General features: G+C 46.3%; 1 protein-coding gene across 1 annotated transcript in view; it reads left to right on the top strand.

Moving 5' to 3' along the window:
- Window positions 1-23136, top strand: part of bicc1a (BicC family RNA binding protein 1a) — a 265871-nt gene that overhangs the window by 43713 nt on the left and 199022 nt on the right. The gene's annotated exons all lie outside the window — the stretch shown is intronic.

Raw genomic sequence — 23136 nt, 5'->3', positions numbered from 1 at the left:
CTCTCATAATCTTGAACACCTCAAGCCCGCCAGTCTTCTCTGCTCCAACAAAAGCAAGCCAAGCCAAGCCTAGCCAACCTCTCTTCATAGCCTAACTGTTCCATCCCAGGCAGCATCCTGGTGAATCTCCTCTGCACCCCTTCCAGTGCCTTTGTGTTCTTCCTGTAATGTGGTGACCAGAACTGCACGCATTACTCCAGCTGTGGCCTCACCAGAGTTCTACACAACTCCCTTCATGACCTCTCTGCTTTTGTAATCTATACCCCGATTGATAAAGGCGAGGGTGCCGTATGCCTTTTTCACCACCGTATTAACCTGCCTTTCTGCCTTCAGAGATCTATGGAAAAACTGGCCAAGGTCCCTGTGTTGTTCGAAACTTCCCAGTGCCAGACCTTTCATAGTATACTTCTTTGTCAAATTACTCCTTCCAAAGTGTGTCATCTCACACTTTTCAGGGTTAAATTCCTTCTGCTGCTTACCTGCCCAATTGACCATCTCGAGTATCTCTTCCTGTAACCCAAGACACACAGCCTCACTGTTAACCACCCAGTCATTCTTTGTGCCATTGGCAAACTTAACTGATTCTACCCCCCACATAATCATCGAAGTCATTTATATAAATGACGAACAATAGGGGGCCCAATTCAGATCCCTGTGATTCGTCACTGGCCTCCAGGCACTAAAGCAGCCATCTGTCACCACCCTCTATCTCTTACCGATAAGCCAATTATATATCCACCTTGCCAGATTACTCTGTATCCCGTGTATAGACTTGGGATGATGCTTCACTGGCAAGGCTGGCATTTATTGACCATACCCTAGTTGACCACAGAAGCACTTGGGTCATTTTCAGAACTCAATAGTTGAGGCCATTTTAGAGGGAAGTTGTGTCACCTACTGTAATGTGGGACTGGAGTCACATTAAGGCTAAACTGGCAAGTTTCCTTGCCCAGGCGCATTTGTAAACCAGTTGGATTTAAACAGCAATCTGGCAGCTTGACCGTGACTTCTGCTGATTTTTTTTTTCTTTTCATTTTTAGATTTTTTTTTGTTTCCAAACTGGATTCAAACCTGTGTCCTGGCTTATCATGTCCTGGTGATGGTATTATTGCTAAACTATTAATCCAGAAACTCAGCTAATGTTCCAGGGACCCAAGTTCGAATCCCACCACAGCAGCTGGTGGAATTTGAATTCAAGTAAAAATACCTGGAATTAAGAATTTGCTGATGACCATGAAACCATTTTTGGAAAAATTTAACTGGTTCACTCATGTCTTTTTAGGGAAGGAAATCTGCCATCCTCACCTGGTCTGGCCTACATGTGACTCCAGGCCCACAGCAATGTGGTTGACTCTCAACTGTCCTCAGGCAACTAGGGATGGGCAATGACTGCTGGTCATCCAGCGACACCCCTGTCTCACGAATGAATTTAAAAAATGATATAAATGCTACCCTATCTGACGAGGGAGCGAGCTATCTTGGATCTGGTGCGATGTAATGAGGCGGGTAGAATTAGGGACCTTGCGGTGAAGGATCCTCTTGGGAAGAGTGATCATTGTATGGCGGAGTTTCTGGTGCAGATGGAGGAGGAGAAAGTGGGTTCCCGGACACACGTCCTTTGTTTGAACAGAAGGGAGTACGATAGGATGAGAGAAGAATTGGCGAATGTGGACTGGGGGAGCGCGTTGGAGGGAGGGTCTGCTGAGGAGCAGTGGAGGATCTTTAAGGAGATCTTTCTTGGTGCTCAGCAGAAATTTATTCCGATGGTCAAAAAGGACCGTAGGAGGAGAGATAATAAGCCGTGGATAACGAAGGAGGTGAAGGAAAGTGTTAAATTAAAAGCGGAGGTGTTTCGAGTAGCTAAGAGTAGTGGGCGAGAAGAGGATTGGGAGAGGTTTAAATGTCAACAAAGATTGACAAAGAAGTTGATAAAGAAGGGTAGGAGAAACTATGAAACTGGGCTAGTGCTTAATATAAAAAAGGATAGCAAGAGTTTTTATAAATATATAAAAAGGAAGAGGCTGGCTAGGGTGAACATTGGACCCTTAGAGGATGAGAAGGGGGACTTAGTGGTAGGGGATGGGGATATGGCTGAGGTCTTGAATAACTTTTTTGTTTCGGTCTTCACGGAGGAGGACGTGAATAATTTGCCGGGTGTTAGAGATGGAAAGGTGGTAGGACTGGAGGGTCTCAATGACATTACTGTTACTAGAGAGGCGGTCCTCGACAGACTGGAGGGGCTGATTGTGGACAAGTCCCCAGGACCGGATGGAATGCATCCGAGGGTTCTGAAAGAAATGGCGGAGGTGATAGTGGATGCCTTGGTGGTTATTTTCCAGATGTCGCTGGATTCCGGGGAAGTGTCGGAAGATTGGAAAGCGGCTAATGTTACGCCGTTGTTTAAGAAGGGTGCCAGGCAAAAGGCGGGGAATTATAGGCCGGTTAGTTTAACGTCTGTTGTAGGTAAAATGTTAGAATCCGTCATCAAGGAGGAAATAGCGAGGCATCTTAAGGGGAATTGCTTGATAGAGCAGACGCAGCACGGTTTCATTAAAGGGAAGTCGTGTCTGACAAATTTACTGGAGTTCAATGAGGATGTGTCTCGGGCGGTGGATAGAGGAGAGCCGGTGGATGTGGTCTTTCTTGATTTTCAGAAGGCGTTTGACAAGGTACCTCACAAGAGGTTATTGCAGAAGGTCAGGGGGCATGGAGTTGGGGGTAGGGTGTTAGCGTGGATAGAGGATTGGTTGTCAAATAGGTGGCAGAGAGTGGGGGTCAATGGGTGCTATTTGGATTGGCGGTTGGTGACTAGTGGAGTGCCCCAGGGGTCGGTGCTGGGGCCTCAGCTATTTACCATTTATATAGATGATCTGGAGGAGGGAACCGAGTGTATGGTGTCGAAATTTGCTGATGACACCAAGATTGGTGGAACAGCAAATTGTGCGGAGGGTGTGGAGAGTCTGCAGAAGGATCTAGATCGGCTGGGCGAATGGGCCAGGAAATGGCAAATGGAATTTAATGTTGGCAAGTGCGAGGTGGTCCACTTTGGTTGGAATAATGGTAGGAAGGACTATTACTTACGTGGAGAAAAACTGCAGCAGGTGACGGTGCAGAGGGACCTCGGGGTCCTTGTGCATGAGTCGCAAAAACCCAGCTTGCAGGTGCAGCAGGTGGTCAGGAAGGCGAATGGGATGCTGGCCTTCATAGCGAGGGGGATTGAATATAAAAGTAGGGAGGTCTTGCTGCAGCTGTATAGGGCATTGGCGAGGCCGCAGCTGGAGTACTGTGTGCAGTTTTGGGCGCCGTACTTACGCAAGGATATTTTGGCCTTGGAGGGAGTGCAGAGGAGGTTTACTCGGCTGATGCCGGAGTTGAGGGGATTGAGCTATGAGGAGAGGCTGAATAAACTAGGCTTGTACTCGTTAGAGTTTAGAAGAATGAGGGGAGATCTCATTGAGACGTATAAGATGATGAATGGGATGGATAGGATAGAGGTGGAGAGACTCTTCCCGCTCAGAAAGGACAGTCGGACTGGGGGGCGCGGTTTAGAACGGAGTTGAGGAAGAATTTCTTCAAAGGGTGATGAATCTCTGGAATTCTCTGCCCGTTGAAGTGGTGGAGGCTACCTCGCTAAATATTTTTAAGATGCGGGTTGATGGGTTTTTGATAAGAGAGGGGATTAAGGGTTATGGGGAGAGGGCGGGAAAGTGGAACTGAGCCACGACAGATCAGCCATGATCTTATTGAATGGCGGGGCAGGCTCGAAGGGCCAGATGGCCTACTCCTGCTCCTATTCCTTATGTTCTAATTTCCCTTCCCTACTTCAGCATACTGAGGTGAATTGTTGATATCACGACCTCCCTAATTGGCTAATGTTTCTGGTCAAACTGTTGAATTGTTTCTATCTGTTCTCTCTTCCCTGGACCTTCCCTCCCAATATCACTGAAAGTCACGGCTAGATTGAGACAATCCCAAATTTAGTGTGTGTGGTTATTTACATTTTGTTCACACTGAGTTGGCTGTTTATCCTTTTGTGGGTGGTTCTGTAAGAGGAAAGGAGCATTGCTCATCTTGTGTGAGGGATTGACTCTGGGGTCTGCCTGATCAGTGTAGCTTGGCACTACCCTTCTGTGATCGCTCATTCAATTATCAGTGGACGGAGTGCTGGGAACTATATTCAGTGTATGTTCTGAGACATGCTCCTCCATTGCTGGGATTATTAAACATTGCCCTCGGTCTTGGGCACTGTTCCCACTGAGTCAGCAGACAATGAACTCGTGTCCCACATAACCTAGGCTGACACTTGTAGTGCAGTGCTGAGGGAGTGCTGTATGGTTGGAATGGCTGCTTTTCAGATTATGTGCTAAACTGGCCCACGCCTGTCACCATTTAAACCATATCCCACAGCCAATATCAGTCCTTTAAAAGAGACCACAGCCAATAATCGGTAGAAGACATATTCGTGTCATCGTTCCATTGCTGCTTTTTGTGGGAGTTTGCTAGGGACAAATTGGTTGCCATGTTTCCATGGAGATCTCACTTCGAAAGTGCTTGATAAGCTGCAACAGGCATTGTCCAGGAAGTTGTGTCACTCTTTTGGTGTGGCCGGGAGCCTGGTACAGGCCAAACTGGACAAGGATGGCAGGTTTCCATCCTGAAAGGATATTTGTAAACCAGATGGATTTAAGCAGCAAATCGACAGCTTCATCATCATGTTTACTGGAAGTTTTCATTTTTAGATTTTTTTGTATTGCCATTACTACAGGTGCTATATAAATGCTAAAGTATTGTGTTGTGTACTTGGCAATTGTGTAATTTTGTTTTCTGTAACTCGGGAGTGCAGAGTTGATTTTTTTTTGTATTAGCCTTTGAGCTCTGGCTCCCTTGGCTTTGCTGTCCTCTTGAAGACAACATGAAGCCATACTTGAGCAGCGGTCGCCATTTTAACCATACCGCTAAACACAGGATCAGCCTTTTCCCACTGCCATTGCTCAGAATGTGTCTCATGTGGCCTTTGATCCACAATTATATTTTATTGGTCCCTTTACTTAAGGGAGGAAGTAAATGCGTTGGAAGTGGATTAGAAAAGGTTTATTAAACTGGTACCAAGAATGGACAGACTGTCTTGTGAGGAAGAATTCGACAGTCTAGGCTTGTACCTGCTGGTCTTTAGAAGAGTAAGAGGCAACTTGACTGAAACATAGAAGATCCTGAATGGTCTTGACAGGGTGGATGTTTTGAGTTGATTTGATTTATTCTTGTCACACGTATTGTCTTTCAGCGAGAAGTATTGTTTCTTGCTCTATACAATCAAAGCATACCATTCATAGAGAAGGAAAGAACAAAGAACAACCCAGCACGGGAAACAGGCCCTTCGGCCCAACAAGCCCGCGCCGCCGCATCACCCTACACCTATTCTACCCTGCGTATCTACAATTAGAACCCCTGACTTAGCCAGATTCAGGGGAGAATAGTGTCAATTTGGTAAAACCAATCAGCCTAAGAGCACATCTTTGGGGTGTGGGAGGAAACCGGAGCGTCCGGAGGAAACCCACGCAACCACAGGGAGAATGCACAAACTCCCACAGACACAGGTGTAAATCCATGTATCTGCACAGCTAGCAGTGCTAGTCACCGAGCTGTTGCGGCGCCCGTCTACCGGTCCAGGATCAAGCACACACACCGACACCAAGTACTAGGCCACTCCCGGAACCTCCAGGAGCAGCCCATGCACGACCCACCGTGTGCATGCCCCTCGTTTGACAACGAGGTGGACCTCCACCTGCGGAGTGAAAAGACAAAAACGTTAATCACAAGCCTGCCTTTCCGGTGTCTCCCGAGGTTCTAACCCTTATTTAATAACCCCTACCATAACCCTCCATCCTCGTTTCACTCATGTGCCTATCTAACTGAACCTTAAACGAGTCCAACGTTCCCGCCTCCACCACCCCACTCGGTAGCGCGTTCCATACCCCCACTACTCTCTGCGTAAAGAACCTTCCTCTCATATCCAAATTATACCTCTCCCCCCTCACCCTTAAATCATGTCCTCTTGTATTCGTAACCAATCTAGGGAGCAGTCTCTCACTATTGACCCTGTCTATTCCCTTCAGTATCTTATATACCTCTATCATGTCACCCCTCAATCTTCATCTTTCCAAAGAGAACAGTCCCAGTTTCTCCAACCTTTCCTCGTAACCCAGCCCCTCCATGCCAGGCATCATCCTGGTAAACCTCCTCTGCACCCTTTCCAGAGCCTCCACGTCCTTCCGGTAGTAAGGTGACCAGAACTGGACGCAGTACTCCAAATGCGGTCTAACCAACGTTCTATACAACTGAAGCATTAGACGGCAGCTTTTAAACTCTATACCTCTTCCTATAAAGGCTAGCATTCCATAAGCCTTCCTGACAACATTCTCCACTTGTGTCACAACCTTCATGGATTTGTGAACCTGCACTCCCAGGTCCCTCTGTGTTTCTATACTCCTAATTTGCCTACCTTTAATCACATAGCTCCTCTCTGCATTATTCCTTCCAAAATGCATCACCTCGCATTTGTCAGGATTAAATTCCATCTGGAATTTTATCCAAAGGAGAGAGTGCAGAATGTAGTGTTACAATCATAGCTAGGGTGTAGAGAAAGGTCAACTTAGTGTGAAGTAGGTCCATTCAAAGGTCTTCTGGCAGCAGGGAGGAAGCTGTTCTTGAGTCAGTTGGTACGTAACCTCAGATGATGACGACTTTTTCCTGGTGGAAAGGAGAATATCTGGGGTGTGTGGGGTCCTTAATTAAGGGTGTGTTGGATTGGGCTTCATTCACGACCTTTTGCAGTTTCTTGTGGTCTTGGACAGAGCAGGAGTCTCACCAAACTGTGATACAACCAGAAAGATGGACGTTTCCCCTTGTGGGAGAACCTAGTTCAAGGGGCCACTATTTCAAAATAAGGGGTCACCCATTTAGGACAGAGATAAGGAAAATCTTTTTCACTGAGGGTTGAGATTCTTTGGGACTATCTTCCTTAAAAGGCAGCAGAAGCAGAGCCTTTGAATATTTTTAAGGCAGAGCTGGATAGATTCTTGGTAAGCAAGGGGGTGAAGGGTTCTGTTATAGTGGCAATGAAGGACTGAGGTTGCGGGGGGATGCGAATCATCAACAGATCTCCCCGTGGGTTTTGTGGAGTATGAGTTTACCTACTGTGCAAATGAGAAGCAAATGTAAAACTGGTGCACACAGTCGGGACTGGGCATTGTAGTTTGGAAGCTTAGGGCTTGTGCTGCTGTAAGCCGCAGAAAGTGGTTTTATTCTTTCAGTTAAAGCAGCGTGAAACTCGAAGACTGGCCCTGGCGAGATTATTACAGTTGCAATCCGATCAGCCACAATCTCATTGAATGGTGTAGCAGACTCGAGGGGCCGAGTGGCCTACTCCTACTCCTGCTCCAAATTCGTGTGTTCACATGTTCCGTACGTCATGACATGGGCAGCCTGTTGGGTCGAGCTGTGTGATTTCTCCTTGGTTTGTGGAGAATTCATAGAGTCATAGAGGTTTACAGCATGGAAACAGGCCCTTCAGCCCAACTTGTCCATGCTGCCCTTATTTTTAAAACCCCTAAGCTCATCCCAATTGCCCACATTTGGCCCATATCCCTCTATATGCCTATCGTACCCATGTAACTATCTGAATGCTTTTAAAAAGACAAAGTTGTACTCGCCTCCACTACTACAGACACTCACCACCCTCTGTGACAAAAATTGCCCCTCTGGACACTTTTTTTGTTGTATCTCTCCCCGTTCACCTTAAACCTCACGTCACGCTTTTCCCTCACCTCAGTAACAGCCCAAATTACATTGGCGTTGGCGGTACTGTTTGAAAGTCAAGTTGTGAAAGCTGCACTCTTCAGGTGCTGTACAAGTCACAGTCAGTTAGTGAGAGGCCCTGCTGAGCAGTGTAACATCCTCACGTAGACGAGAATTTTCAGTACTGTGTATGACTCTTGCACATCTGGATTCTGTTTGTCTCTGATTTTGGCCAGGGCTTCGTTATTTTAAACGTTTCCTGCATCCAGCTCGAGGCTCTGGCAGAAAGCAGCCCGAGATGAGCCACAGACTTGGTGAGCTTGTCTTCCGTTCAGCTTTTCACCCACTCCTGACGCTTGCACTGTGCACTCCAGTGTCCCGTCAAAAGCCTCTGGTGTAAGGAGGCCCTGAGCGAGAGCCCGTCAGAATCTGTGGATATTTGCAGGTATTTTCAGAGAAAGTGATAAGCGCCCCTGCACAAAACAAACCATTTGAAAATGATGATATCTCCTTGCTAAACGGTGAGATTTTCCTCACAGTTGGCTGCTGCAGAGTTGACGTAATCCTAAGCGGACCCAGTGGACGGACAGGGCCAAGACCTACAATCCGCCACTGAGTCTCTTCACTTCCCTTTGTGGGAGGGGATCAGACCCTCCTGGCCCTGCACAATGTGCCAGATGTACTGTGTAGAGCTGACTTGCTCACGGTGGAAGGTTATATTTAACAATGTTTTTAACAGCAGAGGCAACGTTCGGATTGAGTCCGGCCCAATCCAATTATTCTCGAGTCATCTCCACCAGACAGCAGTGGGGAACTGGCTGATTGCAAGATATGATTTATTTCTATCACGGTGATGGTTAATAACTTTTCGTGAGTTCTGTACGTGGCCCCATAAATCTCTCTGCTAGTCCATAGTTCTGAGTTTCTCTCACCAAGGGTGGCACAGTGGTTAGCGCTGCTGCCTCACAGCGCCAGGGACCCGGGTTTGATTCCCGGCTTGGGTCACCGTCTGTGTGGAGTCTGCACGTTCTCCCCATGTCTGTGTGGGTTTGCTCCCACAGTCGGAAAGACGTGCTGGTTAGGTGCATTGGCCGTGCTAAATTCTCCCTCAGTGTTACCCGAACAGGCGCCGGAGTGTGGTGACTAGGGAAATTTCACAGTAACTTGATTGCAGTGTGAATGTAAGCCTACCTGCGACTCTAATAAATACGTAAAATGTACTCTGGTTTATCTTTGCTCAGCTGATATCCTATTATTCATGCTGAGTACCCATCTCCCTGAGCTTTGCCCGCTATTTTAACCTGGCGATGATCATCTGTACTGGTTACTGCGCCAGCCAGCTTGGCAACGTGGCATTGTGCTTCCATCCCTTTACACAGGAGTTGAATGGGAAATATCTACATTCATTAGATCGCACTGTGTTATTAATGAATCAGTGCACAGTATTTGCTTCGAGTGGCCCCGATCTGCCTATTGATGACCTCCTTTTCTCTCCAATTTTCAGTATTGGTCACCAGCGTTGATGCCGTCTCTCATTTTAAACGCATTTTAAAAATGCAACCACCGTGAACTCCTGAAAACTGAGTCGCTTTCTGACCAGCTGGATTCTGTGCTGGCGATGGAGTAGTTGATTTTGCTCTGAAAGGGTAGTCAGTCCTTTTTGTTTTTATCAGGTTGGAGAATTGAGTTTTTAGTTTGATTCTGGGTTTGGTAAAGCCTGGAGCTTTACTTCGCTCTCTTCACCCTTGTTTCCTTTCCTGACTTATTTCTGTGAACATTTTCTCCTGCAGACCAGTGCTTGGGTCAAAATATTTGATAACTTTGTTCTAATACAAGGTAGCATGTGTTGGGAGGGTATTGGTCCAAATGAAGTCTCTTTAGTTGTCAGTAGGTTAACTAGAAGTCTTTATTAACGACTGGGGCTATTTACACAAGTACAGGCTAGGTGCTGTCTCCATGTTCATATCTTGACATGTTTCTGCTCAACACCACACTGACCCTGACTCTCGCTCCTGTGCAACCTTACATCAGTGCGTGGGTGGAATTTTACTCAATCCCACATTAACCCTTTGTGTGCCAGAGAGAACGGTTCAGTTTTGGGGAGGCGATGGCCTGGTGGTATTATCGCTAGACTATTCGTCCAGAAACTCAGCGAATGTTCTTGGGACCCGGGTTCGAATCCTGCCACCGCAGATAGTGGAATTTGAAATCAATAAAATATATCTGGAATTAAGAATCTACTCAAGACTGTGGAACTATTGTCGGAAAAATCCATCTGATTCACTAATGTCCTTTTAGGGAAGGAAATCTGCTGTCCTTAGCTGGTCTGGCCTACGTGCAACTGCAGAGCCACAGCAATGTGGTTGACTCTCAACTGCCCTCAAAGGGCAACTAGAGATAGGCAACAAATGCTGGTCAGCCAGCGATGCCCGTGTTCCCCTAATGAATAAAAAAAAGCTCAAGTCCCAGTCAGAATACTATTTTGTTTGAATATTCAGGAACCTTCTGTTCTGTTTGGTTAGTGACAGAGGTTGCCCTTGACGTCGTCTTGTTGCCCTTGACGTCGTCTTGTTGCCCTTGACGTCGTCTTGTTGCCCTTGACGTCGTCTTGTTGCCCTTGACGTCGTCTTGTTGCCCTTGACGTCGTCTTGTTGCCCTTGACGTCGTCTTGTTGCCCTTGACGTCGTCTTGTTGCCCTTGACGTCGTCTTGTTGCCCTTGACGTCGTCTTGTTGCCCTTGACGTGATCCAGGGTTGTGCAGGAACCCCTCTGAGGGAGAGAGAAAGACTGCTTATGGATGAAGTACATCAGCTTGAAGATCTGGTCGCCGCCAATACCTCTGTGGACCAGAATCATACCAGTGACTGCAAGTCAGAATCCTCAGGGCTGTGTGATCACTGTTTGAAGCCAATGGCCTTTCAGCCACGGTTCTTTATCCAATAAGACTGTCATGCTGCCTCCTGTATCTAATTTAAAATTTGTTCAATGGCGATCGACTAGAATGAAGGCATTCCAAAATGAGAAAGCAAGATCTTTGACCTTGATCGTGGAGCAAGGATGTGGTTCTCCTGAGTTTGCAGTCTGTGTCTTGTGGATCATTTTGGGGCTTTTCATGAGTTTCAGAGCTTGGGCCTTGCACAGTTTGCCCTGGTGTCCAGTTCTGTGGCTCTGGGCTACACTTGTGGGTAATGGATCTTTCCTGATGAGTTGCTTCAATCCACAGCCATAGTCTTCAATCCACATCCATAGTGTCTCTGACCGGATTGGGAACTGCTCTTCCTGACTGAGTATCTTAGTGCAGCTTCAGGCCGCAAAGACACAGAGGGTTAACACTGCACCCTGTGTTATCCTCTTTCCATAGATTGTCCTGTGTTGCTCATGGAATTCTGACTGTCTAACTATTTTGATTGCCTTTGCCAGGGTTAGAGCTTCTTTGGCTTGTAGGAGGTCAGCGAGTACTTTGTCTGTTACTCTTACCACTATTCTGTCTTTGAGGTCAAACTCTAAATTTCTCGCGTTCACAATCTTCTGCCATCCCATTACAGATTATCGCTGAAGTAATTAACTGGTTCTCCTGTCGTTGAATGCTTGTATTGAATTTAGCAGTTTTGAGTATTTTATTGCTTTGTGGATTGAAACCAATGTCGGGTGATTTTAGTACCTTTTTAGAATTTTGCATTTGATCCCTGTCTTACAATGATGTCATCTGCAATTGGACCTTTAAAGTAAAACAGCGTGTTCACCCCTCTGCTGACATTGTATTTAAACCTGAAGTGATGTTGTATCTTGATGTTTTCCTCCATGGACCCCAGTTTGGTCTGGGGCCTTGGATTAACCGGAATTGAGTTGAAAGTGCTGAGTTGTGATCCGTGTTGAAAGCGTTTGAAAATGTGGAGTTTTCCGGCTTTCAAGACTGTAGCACCATTCGCTGAGACAAAGGAATTTCCTGGACTTGTCGATATTGGCAGACCCTACAACATGGCAACAGTGCTCTTGGGAAAAAGGAACTTAAAACAATGGACGCCTGCTGACTTCTCCTGTTCAGCCTTTTTAAACTGATGAGTCAGTCAAGTTGGAGCTTCTGCTTGTTTCTTTCATAGAGCTAGACAGTAAGGCCATTCCCAAAATGTTGAAGTAATTTATTTTCTATTTTTTTTTTGGATGAATTCAGAGATGACATGTTCAGGCTGCAAATGGAGTTTTATAGAATCCCTACAGTGCAGAAGGAGGCCATTCAGCCCACTAAGTCTGCACCAACTGCAATCCCACCCAGGTCCTGCTCCCGTAACCCCATCATATTTACCCTGCTAATTCCCCCTGATACCTGGGGTCAATTTAACATGGCCAGTCCACTTAACCCGCACATCTCTGGACTGTTGGGAGGAAACCGGAGCAAACGCACGCAGACACGGGGAGGACGTGTTAACGCCACACAAGACAGTGACCCGAGGCTGGAATTGAATCCGAGTCCCTGGTGCTGTGGGGCAGCTGGGCCACTGTGCTGCCCAGTGATGTGTTTCTTACAAATGGTACTTCTGACACTCAATTACTTAAAGGAGGTCTCAGGGTTTGCTGCAACCTGGAATTTGAATAGATTTAGCTCACGTTTGCAAGTTCTGTTGACTATGCACTCGGAAATGGACTTCCAAAGGAGACTTGGTAGAATCTGTTGCTGTGGCAATAAAGTTTAAACCCCTGGCTTCAGCTTCCGAGACTTTCAATGGAGTGTTACCTGACAATTTCTTTCCATCTGCTTCTTCTGCAGTTTCTTATTAGGTGAGAATGCTTTGTTGAGTTTCAAAGAATCGTAGAATCCTACAGTGCAGAAAGAGGCCATTTTGGCCCATCGAGTCTGTACAGATCGCAATACCACCCAGGCCGCACGCCCATATCCCTACGTATTTACCCGCTAATCCCTCTAACCTACACATCTTAGGACACTAAGAGGCAATTTTAGCATGGCCAATCAACCTAACCTGCACATCTTTGGACTGTGGGAGGAAACTGGAGCACCCGGAGGAATCCCACGCAGACACGAGGAGAATGTGTGAACTCCACGTAGACAGTGACCCAAGCCGGGAATCGAACCCAGGTCCCTGGAGCCGTGAAGTAGCAGTGCTAACCACTGTGCTACCGTGCCACCCCACTGGAGAGTTTATTCCAATCTTCCTGCATTTTGATTTGTCTCTGCGTTTTGGCGAGGTTCTGCTTTTTATTTGGTCTCCTTGATGTTGCCATGTTGGAAGGGTGTTGATTATGGAACAGTGTGTCTAAAATAAGTCTCCATAGTCTTCTGCAGGTTAACTGAGTCTTTTAACTACTGGAACTATTTGCACGTGTACAATAATAAAGGATACAGACTAGGAGCTGTCTCATTGTTTGGGTTTTGCTCAAAAACTACACTGACTCTGCCCCTGGGGTCACGTGCCTTTTTATATCTGTGTGGGTGGTACTGTACTCAGTTCCATATTAATCCTCTGTCCCTTATACTACAGAATGAGTCACAGTTTGGAGGACATTTCACCAGTTGACTGAATATGAATAGAATGCTTTTGCCCCTTTTGAGTTGTGGGTGTGGGTGAGTCAGTCAAGTACTATTAACATTCTAAAACTATTATCTTCTGCCAATTCCCATTTGGTGAAGTGGAGTAGAGGGGTCGGGGGGTGTTAGGGAAGAAAGTCTTAGACTTGTCTTTCACAAGTTCAGGTGATCTCAAAGTGTGTTACAGCCAATCAGATACTCTGAGGTGTGGTCTTCGTTGAAAAGTGGGAAATGGAGCTGCCGGTTTGTGCACAGCAAGATCTCACCAGAGTCGCTTCCTCCAAACAGGCAAGCCTGCCTTATATTGGAGAGACTTCATTTGTCTTGGCGTCCCAATTTTGAACTTGGAGGGGAGGCCTCCGTCTTATACTTTATTGAAAAAAGCCTACGACCAGAGGCTAGCTTTTTTTTTTGTTGTGTATTATTCTCACATCAAATGGAAAAAGTCAATGGAATATTTTGAATCAAAGGATCAAATTGTATGAAGGTGAGATTATTTTGACACACTTGAGTGTAATTTCAAAGTAGGAAGAGTCCAGTTTGGATTCTTTAAGATGGGGCTTTCTGTGAGGCAGTGAAATTTTCCAAATGCTTATTTGCTGTCCTCAGGCTGGACGAGGAGATTGGTGGTGAAAGGTGAGGAGGCAAGCCAAACTGAGGAGTTGAGATTAAGCCATGAAACATCCGCTGTGGTACAAAGCTGTGTCAGTCTTGCCTTTTCGCTCCCACGCAAGCCTGTTGTTAGGTGCTTATCAAAAATAAAATGCAAGCACAATGTCCTGATTGCTTTCCTGATGTGTTTTCCTTGCTTTGTTGGGAATATAGTAATTACTAACGCTGCCGGTTTTACGATTTGACAGCAAGAGTTAGGAAGAAAGATTCTGGGCAGATTCACTTGCATGAATTCAGACAAAAGCTAGATCCATTTTTAAATTCAAATTTTTTGCTTTTGTTACATTGGCTGCTTCTCTAGTGGTTGCCCTTTGTACGAACAGCGGAATGGAGTTGGATACGTGTTATCTTTACTGTGGACATTTGAGAGTTATCTTGCAATAGCCTCCTCCAGTCTGACACATTGCATTGGTGGCTGTGTCTTTCGCTGTCTGGATTTTTATATGCAGAAGGATGCTTTACTCATAAAGTATCCAAAAGAACATATAACATTTCAAAATGGTCATTGAAAATATTATTCACATTTTCTACATGGATCAAGTTACCCTCTGAGGAGGTTCAGTACAATTGTGATGGATGAAATCTTCACCATGTTCATTCACTGTGAGTTTGACAGTCCGAGGGATTCATCGCAGCCCCTTGAGGCACTATCGAGATGCTCAGTCTGGGATTCTTGCCTCCGTTTGAGGCGCTCCTTAAAGTTTACCTCCCTGGCTGACCTTTTTATCTCCTGTCTTGGTAGCTTTCCATGACTTGGTGTCAAATTTGGTTTGATGAGTGTTTCCCCATAAGGCATTTGGAGCTTTTTACTACGATAAAGGTGCTTTATAAGTACTACTGTAAAAATAAAAGTTCATTCATGGGAAGTGGGTGTTGGTAAGGCTCGCATTTATTGCCCATCCTCTGGCACAGTAGTTTGCACTGCTGCCTCACAGCGCCAGGGACACATTCAGTTCCCGGCTTGGGTCACTGTCAGTGCGGAGTCTGCACTTTCTCCCTGTGTCTCTGTGAGTTTCCCCCGGGTGCTCTGGTTTCCTCCCACAGTCCGAAAAACGTGCTTGCTAGGTGCATTGGCTGTGCTAAATTCCCCCTCAGTGTACCCGAACAGGTGCCGGCCTGTGGCAACTCGGAAACTTTCACAGTAACTTCATTCCATTCCTATGTTAATGTAAGCCTACTTGTGACTAATAAATAAATATACTTTAATTTCCCTTGAGTCCAACTGAGTTTTTTTTAGGCCCTTTCACTGGGAGAGTCAACTCATGATAGAGAGTCTGAAATCACGTAGAGACTGGAGCAGGTGAAGGTAGGAGACTTCCCTCCCTGTATGAAGGTAGTGAATCAGATTAGTTTTGCTGATAACCCAGTAGTTTTGTCACCATTCTTATTAACTCAAGCTTTTACTTGAATCTAAATGCCTCAAGCTGTTTTGATGGGATTTGAACTCATGTCTGCAGATTACTAGTCCAGATCTCTGTGTTACCAGACCAATAATGTATCTACCACCCCACTGCAAACCAGTTGCCGTTATCTGGAAAGTATGAATGAGAAGCCCAGTAGGTACTAACGTCTTGGGTGTCCTCATACGCATTGTCATGGTGTGTAAGATCTCTCCTCTCACACTCTGAGGGGCTGAAAGAGAGACAAGAAATGGGCAAGTTCTGACAGCTGTTGGAATTCGGCAGGTCAGGCAGCAGCTCTGGAAAGGCGAGGTCTTCCTGTCCGGGTGGACCTTTCCTTAGACCTTGAACAAGAGGGTTTAAAGTAGATGTAGTGGGAGGAGCCAGAGCTCGCTGAGAACTTCTTAACTGTGGACAGAGTGCTGGAGGGTCCCACCGGGCACTGAGGTCAAATGGGACGTGCGAAGGAGCTGGGGGAATGGCAGACAAGGGAGGTAGAAATATCTGCTGGAAAAGCAGCAGGGGGTGAAGTTCTCAGTCTCGTGGTTAGTGTGGCTCGTGGTGAAAACGGTATTACAGAGTGCTGTGAACTTCTCGCCCATGCAAGCCCAGTGAATTTGTTGTTTAAAAGTAGGTGCCCTGACCCTGCTGTATGTTTCTCCAGGGCAGAGCGATCCATCTCACAGACTCCAGAAGGGAAAACGCTGGAAAATCTCAGCAGGTCTGGCAGCATCTGCAAGGAGAGAAAAGAGCCAAAGTTTCGAGTCCAGGTGACCCTTTATCAAAGCTGCTTTCAAGTCAAGGTGACAAAGGGTTGTCCGGACTTGAAATGTCAGCTCTTTTCTCTCCTTACAGATGCTGCCGGACCTGCTGAGATTTTGCAGCATTTTTCCCTTTTGGTTTTGGATTCCAGCATCCGCAGTAATTTACCTTCATCTCGCAGACTGGATGCTGTGTGCTGCTCTCGCAGCCGGTGCTGATGTCACTGCTGTGTGGTACAATTCTCAACCAAACGGTTTGGTGTGAGAACCCAGGCTGTCGGGGGGCACCCAACAGGTTTAGTCTTGAGTTGCCCAGTTGGTTTATTTTGCTGCAGTGCCACCCTGATTGGAGATGACTCCTTGTGATCTGTCCTGCTGCCAGGACTTGGGTTCTTGTGATGATTTGAGTATTGCTGAAAAAAGACATTTTATCAAAGCTCCTCTTTTTTTAACTCAGTCAGGGACACCAGCGGCGGGGAAACAAGAACTTTATACTGTCTGGGGGGTTCTACCTGTCACACAAATGAATAATGTGGTATTTGAATTTGAGTGCCAGTGTGATGCTGGGGGGCTGGAGTGGGGGGGAGTGGGGTGGGAGGGAAGGGCTGGTATCAAGCAGTGTCACCTGAAAGCTATCCAACTCCCAATATCCTTCAATCCAGTCTCTCTCCATTAATGGATTCATTTGTTTTTTTAAAATTGATTTAAATTTATTAACAAATTTGTTTTACAATTGATCCAATCTTCGCTATTAACTTACTCCATAAATTTCCACCGCAACTTCAATTAGCTGTATTCCCTGTTGTATGTTTAGCAAGATGAGGGGGAATCTTACTGAAACTTACAGGACACTGCGAGGCCTGGTTGGGTGGACGTGGAGAGCATGTTTCCACTCGTAGGAAAGACGAGAACCAGAGGGCACAACCTCGGCTAAAGAGACAAGCCTTTAAAACAGAGACGAGGAGGAATTTCTTCAGCCAGAGAGTGGTGAATCTGTGGAACTCTTTCTGCAGAAGGCTGTGGAGGCCGGGTCATTGAGTGTCTTTGAGACAGATTGGTTCTTGATTAATAACGGGATCAGGGGTTATGGGGAAAAGGCAGGAGGATAGAGATGAGAAACAAAATCAGCCATGATTGAATGGCGGAACAGACTTGATGGGCCGAGTGGCCTAATTCTGCTCCTATGGTCTTATGTTCAGTAAGTCTCTCAGAAGCTCTGGGTGGTTGAACTTCGTGTTAATTGCCAACACATAACTATGTCCAAGCCAGGCGCTAACTCTGTGCTGGCTTCTACACAGGTCTCTGTCCAGCCCATAACTGACTTTAGTCTGAGGCCATTGTCTCTTTACATAACACTGTGGGTGGTCCTGTTTCCCAGTTCCACATTAAAGCTTGTTATGCCAGATATGGTTATCACTGCTGCCTCTCAGCACCAGGGAACTGAGTTCAGTTCCCGGCTTGAGTCACTGTCTGGCAGTGAGGAGTCTGCACGTTCTCCTCATGTCTGCACGGGTTTCCTCCTGAGCACTCCGATTTCCTCCCACAGCCTGAAAAAAGTTGATATGATTTGAATTATTATTGTCACATATTGGTACACAGTATTGTTTCTGGTGCTGGTTCGGTGAATTGTCTATGCTAAATTCTCCCTCGGTGTACCTGAACAGGTGCCGGAGTGTGGCAACTTGGGGATTTTCACAGGAACTTCGTTGCAGTGTTAATGTGTGCCTACTTGTGACACCAATAAATAAACTTCAAAACTTTTAAAATAAATTTACACTCTCACACTGCACTCCTATTATTTGTATTCTTCAGGAGTTTTGGGGGATACAGTTACCTATTTCAAACTATCTTTTTTTTAGTTTAACGCTGATCTCTGCTTTAGCTGTAGTAGAAATTGAAAGTCCTGGAAATGCTCAGCAGGTTGGACTGAATCTGTGTAGGGAGAAAGCAAGTTAACCCTTCAATTCTGATCTTTCATTAGAACTGTGCTGTTTCGTTTCCCTCAATTTTAATTCAGATTGTTAGACCATTCTATTTTCTGAGCAAAGATTGTTTCCCAATTTTACGTCTGAAAGGTCTGTAATCTAGAACATGTCCTCTGATCTTAAGACTCCCAAAGTAAGATAGACGCGCAGAAACTAGCTGAACCCCCTTCACAGCCCACTGGGAGCAGATTTGCCCCTCGGTTGGAAGTGAAAGGTTCCCTGGATTTGGGAAGTCCTGGGTTTGTGAAAGGCACAATACAAACAAGTCTTTTCCTATTTCTCTATTAAGTTTGTTGGGTTATTTGACATATTTGTGGTTTTGCTGGAACCCACTGGTTACGGCGCCACCTGCTGTTACCCTGTGCTTTGCCAGTGTGCTCACTGAACTTGAACTCCAGTTACCGGCAAAGGGGTTTGTTTATGTTGTGTGTTCAGTAGGTCTCACAAAGAGGTTCTGAGCCTTGTCTGGGTGAACGTTGAGTGTGGAATGATGACCTGTAATGATGTACACACGTACAAGGTATAGCCAAAACTACAACTCTCTGTTCTTGCTCCTATACACGTCTTTGTCCCATTCGTAACTGAGCCCAGTCTCAAGTCTTGTATCTCTCTACGTTGCCCTGCGTTAACTCTTGCTGTGCTAGATATTACAGAAAAACTGCAATATAAAGGTGCCTTTCACAACCTGCTAGCGCTGCTGCTTCACAGCTCCAGGGTCCTGGGTTCGATTCCCGGCTCGGGTCACTGTCTGTGTGGAGTTTGCACGTTCTCCTCGTGTCTGCGTGGGTTTCCTCCGGGTGCTCCGGTTTCCTCCCACAGTCCAAAGATGTGCGGGTTAGGTTGATTGGCCATGCTAAGAAACTGCCCCCTTAGTGTCTAGTTTAGAAGGGATTAGTGGGTGTAGTATGTAAGGATATGGGGGTAGGGCCTGGGTGGGATTGTGTTTGGTGCAGACACGATGGGCCGAAGGGCCTCTTTCTGCACTGTAGGGTTCTATGAGAACCTGCGAATGAATCATTAGAAGCCCTACAATGCAGAAGAGGTTATTCAGCCCAGTGAGCCTGCACTGACTCTCTGGCAGAGTATTTTACGCAGGCCCTCTCCCCCTGCCCCATCCCTGAAACCCCACACATTTATTGTGGCTAATCAAATCTAACCGACACATCGTGCGATATTAAGGGCAAACCCCCCCCCTCCCTTGGCTAACATTCAATGTCATTACCATCATTGACCCTCACACCATCTGTTAGTGACATTGTCATGGTCTGTGAGAGACAGCCCTATTTAAACATGGACTGCTGCTCTGGAAACTTCTGGAACTGCCTTTATTTAGAAATGGATACTGATGAACTGTTCTGATGGCTGACCCGGGGAGGGGAGGGGAGGAGGGAGGGAACCTTTGCAATTGCAACCCGGATGGTGAAGCTTCTGGAACATTCTGCATGGAATCATACTGGGTGGAGGTCTTCTCTTTTGAATGGACATGCCTAGGCAGCACTCGTTTGTGGAATTCGCATCTGTTGTTGGCTGAAGCTTACTCCAAAAGAGTGTAAATGGACTCCCAAACTCTTACGTCACTGTTTACAATGTCTGGAGGAGAATTGTTAAGACCGGTTATCCACAAGTTAAATGTGAAAGATCATTATCTACCTGTTGTATACCAACAGCAATTGACTGTGACTGAAATTAGTTCCCTCTACTGAAACCCTTCTATTCCGAAACTCCGAAGACACCCGGGGTAAATCTGCAGAATAACAGAGAAAAGCTGTGCCACTACTGTCTTCTCAGGATGGAGGGGACCAAGATTTTTTTTAAAAAGCCTCCCAGCCTGATTCCAAAGCTCCAAGTTCACCTGGAAAGAAATTGGACCTCCCTGGTACAAGAGCCAAGAGTGCCTGACGTCATGATCTGTTAAACAACCCTCTCTTTGAAGGAACCTTGCAGTGATCCTGATACCTGACCCCAGCTATCTGCACGACAGTACAAAAGTGGGGATAAAGCTTTCTTCTCTCCTAGGCTGTCAAAGGCATGTGAACTGTTAATTACTCTTCTGTTAACTGTATCTTCTTTAATTGCGACTTCCTTGAGTGTGTGATTTGTGACTGATGTAGATCATTCATGGTGCCTGCGTGTGAGTAAATAATTGTCTTTGTTTAACCCGAGGACAGTGTTCTGCTGATACTTTAGAACTAAGCACCCGTAACCGGACTTAGAAACACACGTGACTACCTTTTACAGACATAAACTACGCTGATCACAGAATATAACTAACGGTATAAAAGCAAAATGTTGGAAAAGCTCAGCAGACCTGACAGCATCTGTGGGGAGAGAATAGATGTGGAGATGCCGGCGTTGGACTGGGGTAAACACGGTAAAAAGTCTCACAACACCAGGTTAAAGTCCAACAGGTTTATTTGGTAGTAAACACCACTAGCTTTTGGAATGCTGTACCTTCATCAGGTGAGTGGAGAAGTCTCCACTCCATTCACTTACTGGTGTTTGGGTGGAGTGTTGAAACAGAAGGATTCTGTTGACCTGCAGGTGTGTGTTGAATGGGACATGACTGAGATTGAAGCAACAGTTGGGATTTCACTTGTACGTCATTGAGAGTTTTGGAATTTGATGGGGAATGGACGGTTGGTGAAGGAAATCTTTGGCAATCTGAGAAATTCTCTGTGAGACTCAGACCTCGGAGTTTGATTCAGATTTTTTTTTCTTTGATGGTTTAGGCTACAGGATCTTGAGTCTCCGTTGGTGTTTAGGTCCCAGGACTGAGTACGAATGAATAAAAAAGGATAGGAAAGGATAAAAAAAAAAGCTAGTGGGGGAATTTTCCCCTGATTTTGCCACCTTCCTGGGCTGGCTCTAACAGATTTTGAATTTAAGAAGGTAGCGATTATGCCCAGATAGTTCAAACTGTGTGCAGCTCGGTGTAAGAAATAAGCCAGCTAGGTTCCTGAAATTAACAGATAAACAGTGAGCTTTGTTGCTCTGAACTCACTTGGGCAAAGGTGCAGAAATTATTAATGACAGGTTTAAAATGTGTAAGTATATTTAATTACTCATTAATATAAAAGCGGCACATGCACGCAACCAACCATCACAACTGGTCCCCACTGCGGCTGTGATTCTCGTCGGAGAGAACCTCTCTGGGCGAGGCCACAGAGGCAAGTGAGCTTGGACAATAACTTCCTGGGCTCATTAACCCCATGTAAGTGAGATTTGAATGCAACTTAAATAATTTATTCAGCCTCGTGCTGGAAATGGGCATGAGGCTGACTCACTGGCGCCAGTAAGATGGCAAGGGGGGGGGAATCGGGTGCGAACCATGTTTCTCGGCTCCCGCGCAATCATATTGGCTCATCTTACCCATCGACTGGTGAGGCGTAATGGTAAGATGGCCCCCTGTGTCTTCATTAATCAACTTGGGTCCTTTGCAGATACAACGTACAAGCTGCTATAGGTCAACGTTCTTTGCTAAGCAGAAGTGTCAAACAGTTCAATATAAATAAATATGTTTAATGTCCAGCCAGTAATATAAATTAATGTTCTATATAACCCATCTTCAGAACAATATTGCGTCACACAAGGTATCAGCATTGTGTGGAACTGGCTAAATGGACCAGAGGATCTCTTCTCTCTATACAAAGAACAGTACAGCACAGGAAACAGGCCCTTCAGCCCTCCAAGCCTGCGCCGCTTATTGGTCCAACTAGACCATTCGTTCGTATCCCTCCATTCCCAGTCTGCTCATGTGACTATCCAGGTATGTCTTAAACGATCCCAGCGTGTCCCCCTCCACCACCCCACTTGGCAGTGCATTCCACGTCCCCACCACCCTCTGCGTAAAAACCATCCCTCTGACACCTGAGTTAAACCTCGCCCCTCTCACCTTGAGTCCGTGACCCCTCGTGATCGTCACCTCCGACCCGGGGGAAAAAAAAGCTTCCCACTATTCACCCTATCTATACCCTTCATAATTTTGTACTCTTCTATTATGTCTATCTGTTTGTAGGTCTGGCTTAAAAGCATTGTGTCGATACTCTGCAGTGCTGATGGTGCAGGGCAGTCTGCTCCCCTGTTTGCTTTGGGAAACATGTTACATATTAAGTGAAAGTGTTCGCTTGAGCTCCGAGAAACAGATATTTGATCCAAGTGTAGAATTCCAATGTAGCAGCTCATTTCCTATTCACTTCACGTTATATAACATTCCTGAGCTAAGCACAAATACTGCCCAGTTATTTATGCTTCGTGATTCTCAGAATGTTGTTTCTAGTTGCCTTCCTCACCCCAACACCACCCCCCCCTGCACCCCCACACCCCACCGTTTCCTGTTGTTGTCACTATTAACCTATGCTCGCCCCCACCCACCACTCCCCCCTGCACACTCCCCTACCAAAACCCCCACCCACCCTCCCTCCTACAATGAGGGTGTTGCCTCAGTTGCAACAGCGAGGGTGGGGGAGAGATGGAGGTGGATTGTGGCCCCCTGCTGTGTCCCACTATTCACAAGTACTCTCCCAGCCAAGAGGGGTGGGATCTGCAGCCACTTGTCCAGTGGTGGTTAGTATTGCTGCCTCACAGCACCAGGCACCCGGGTTCGATTCCTGGCTCAGGTCACTGTTTTGTGGAGTTTGCACATTTTCCCCGTGTCTGCGTGGGTTTCCTCTGGGTGCTGCGGTTTCCTCCCACAGTTTGAAAGATGTGCCGGTTAGGTGCATTGGCCGTGCTAAAATTCTCCCTCGGTATACCCAAACAGGCACCGGAGTGTGGCAGCTAGGGGATTTTTACAGTAACTTCATTGCAAATGTTAATATAAGTCTACTTGTGACACTAACAAATAAACTTGTTGAAACATTTCCCTCTGGGTGTAGGGAGCACGAGGATAAGGGAGAGTTGGGTACTGGGCAGGGGGTGTGTTGTAGAGATGGATTGGACATTGGGGAAGGGATGGGGATGGGAGAGATTTGAAGGTGGGGGAA

The sequence above is a fragment of the Carcharhinus amblyrhynchos genome, chromosome 17 (assembly GCF_965287045.1).
Source record: "Carcharhinus amblyrhynchos chromosome 17, sCarAmb.v2.hapA, whole genome shotgun sequence".
Taxonomy (NCBI): Eukaryota; Metazoa; Chordata; class Chondrichthyes; order Carcharhiniformes; family Carcharhinidae; genus Carcharhinus; species Carcharhinus amblyrhynchos.
This window is presented reverse-complemented; position numbering and strand designations above follow the sequence as displayed.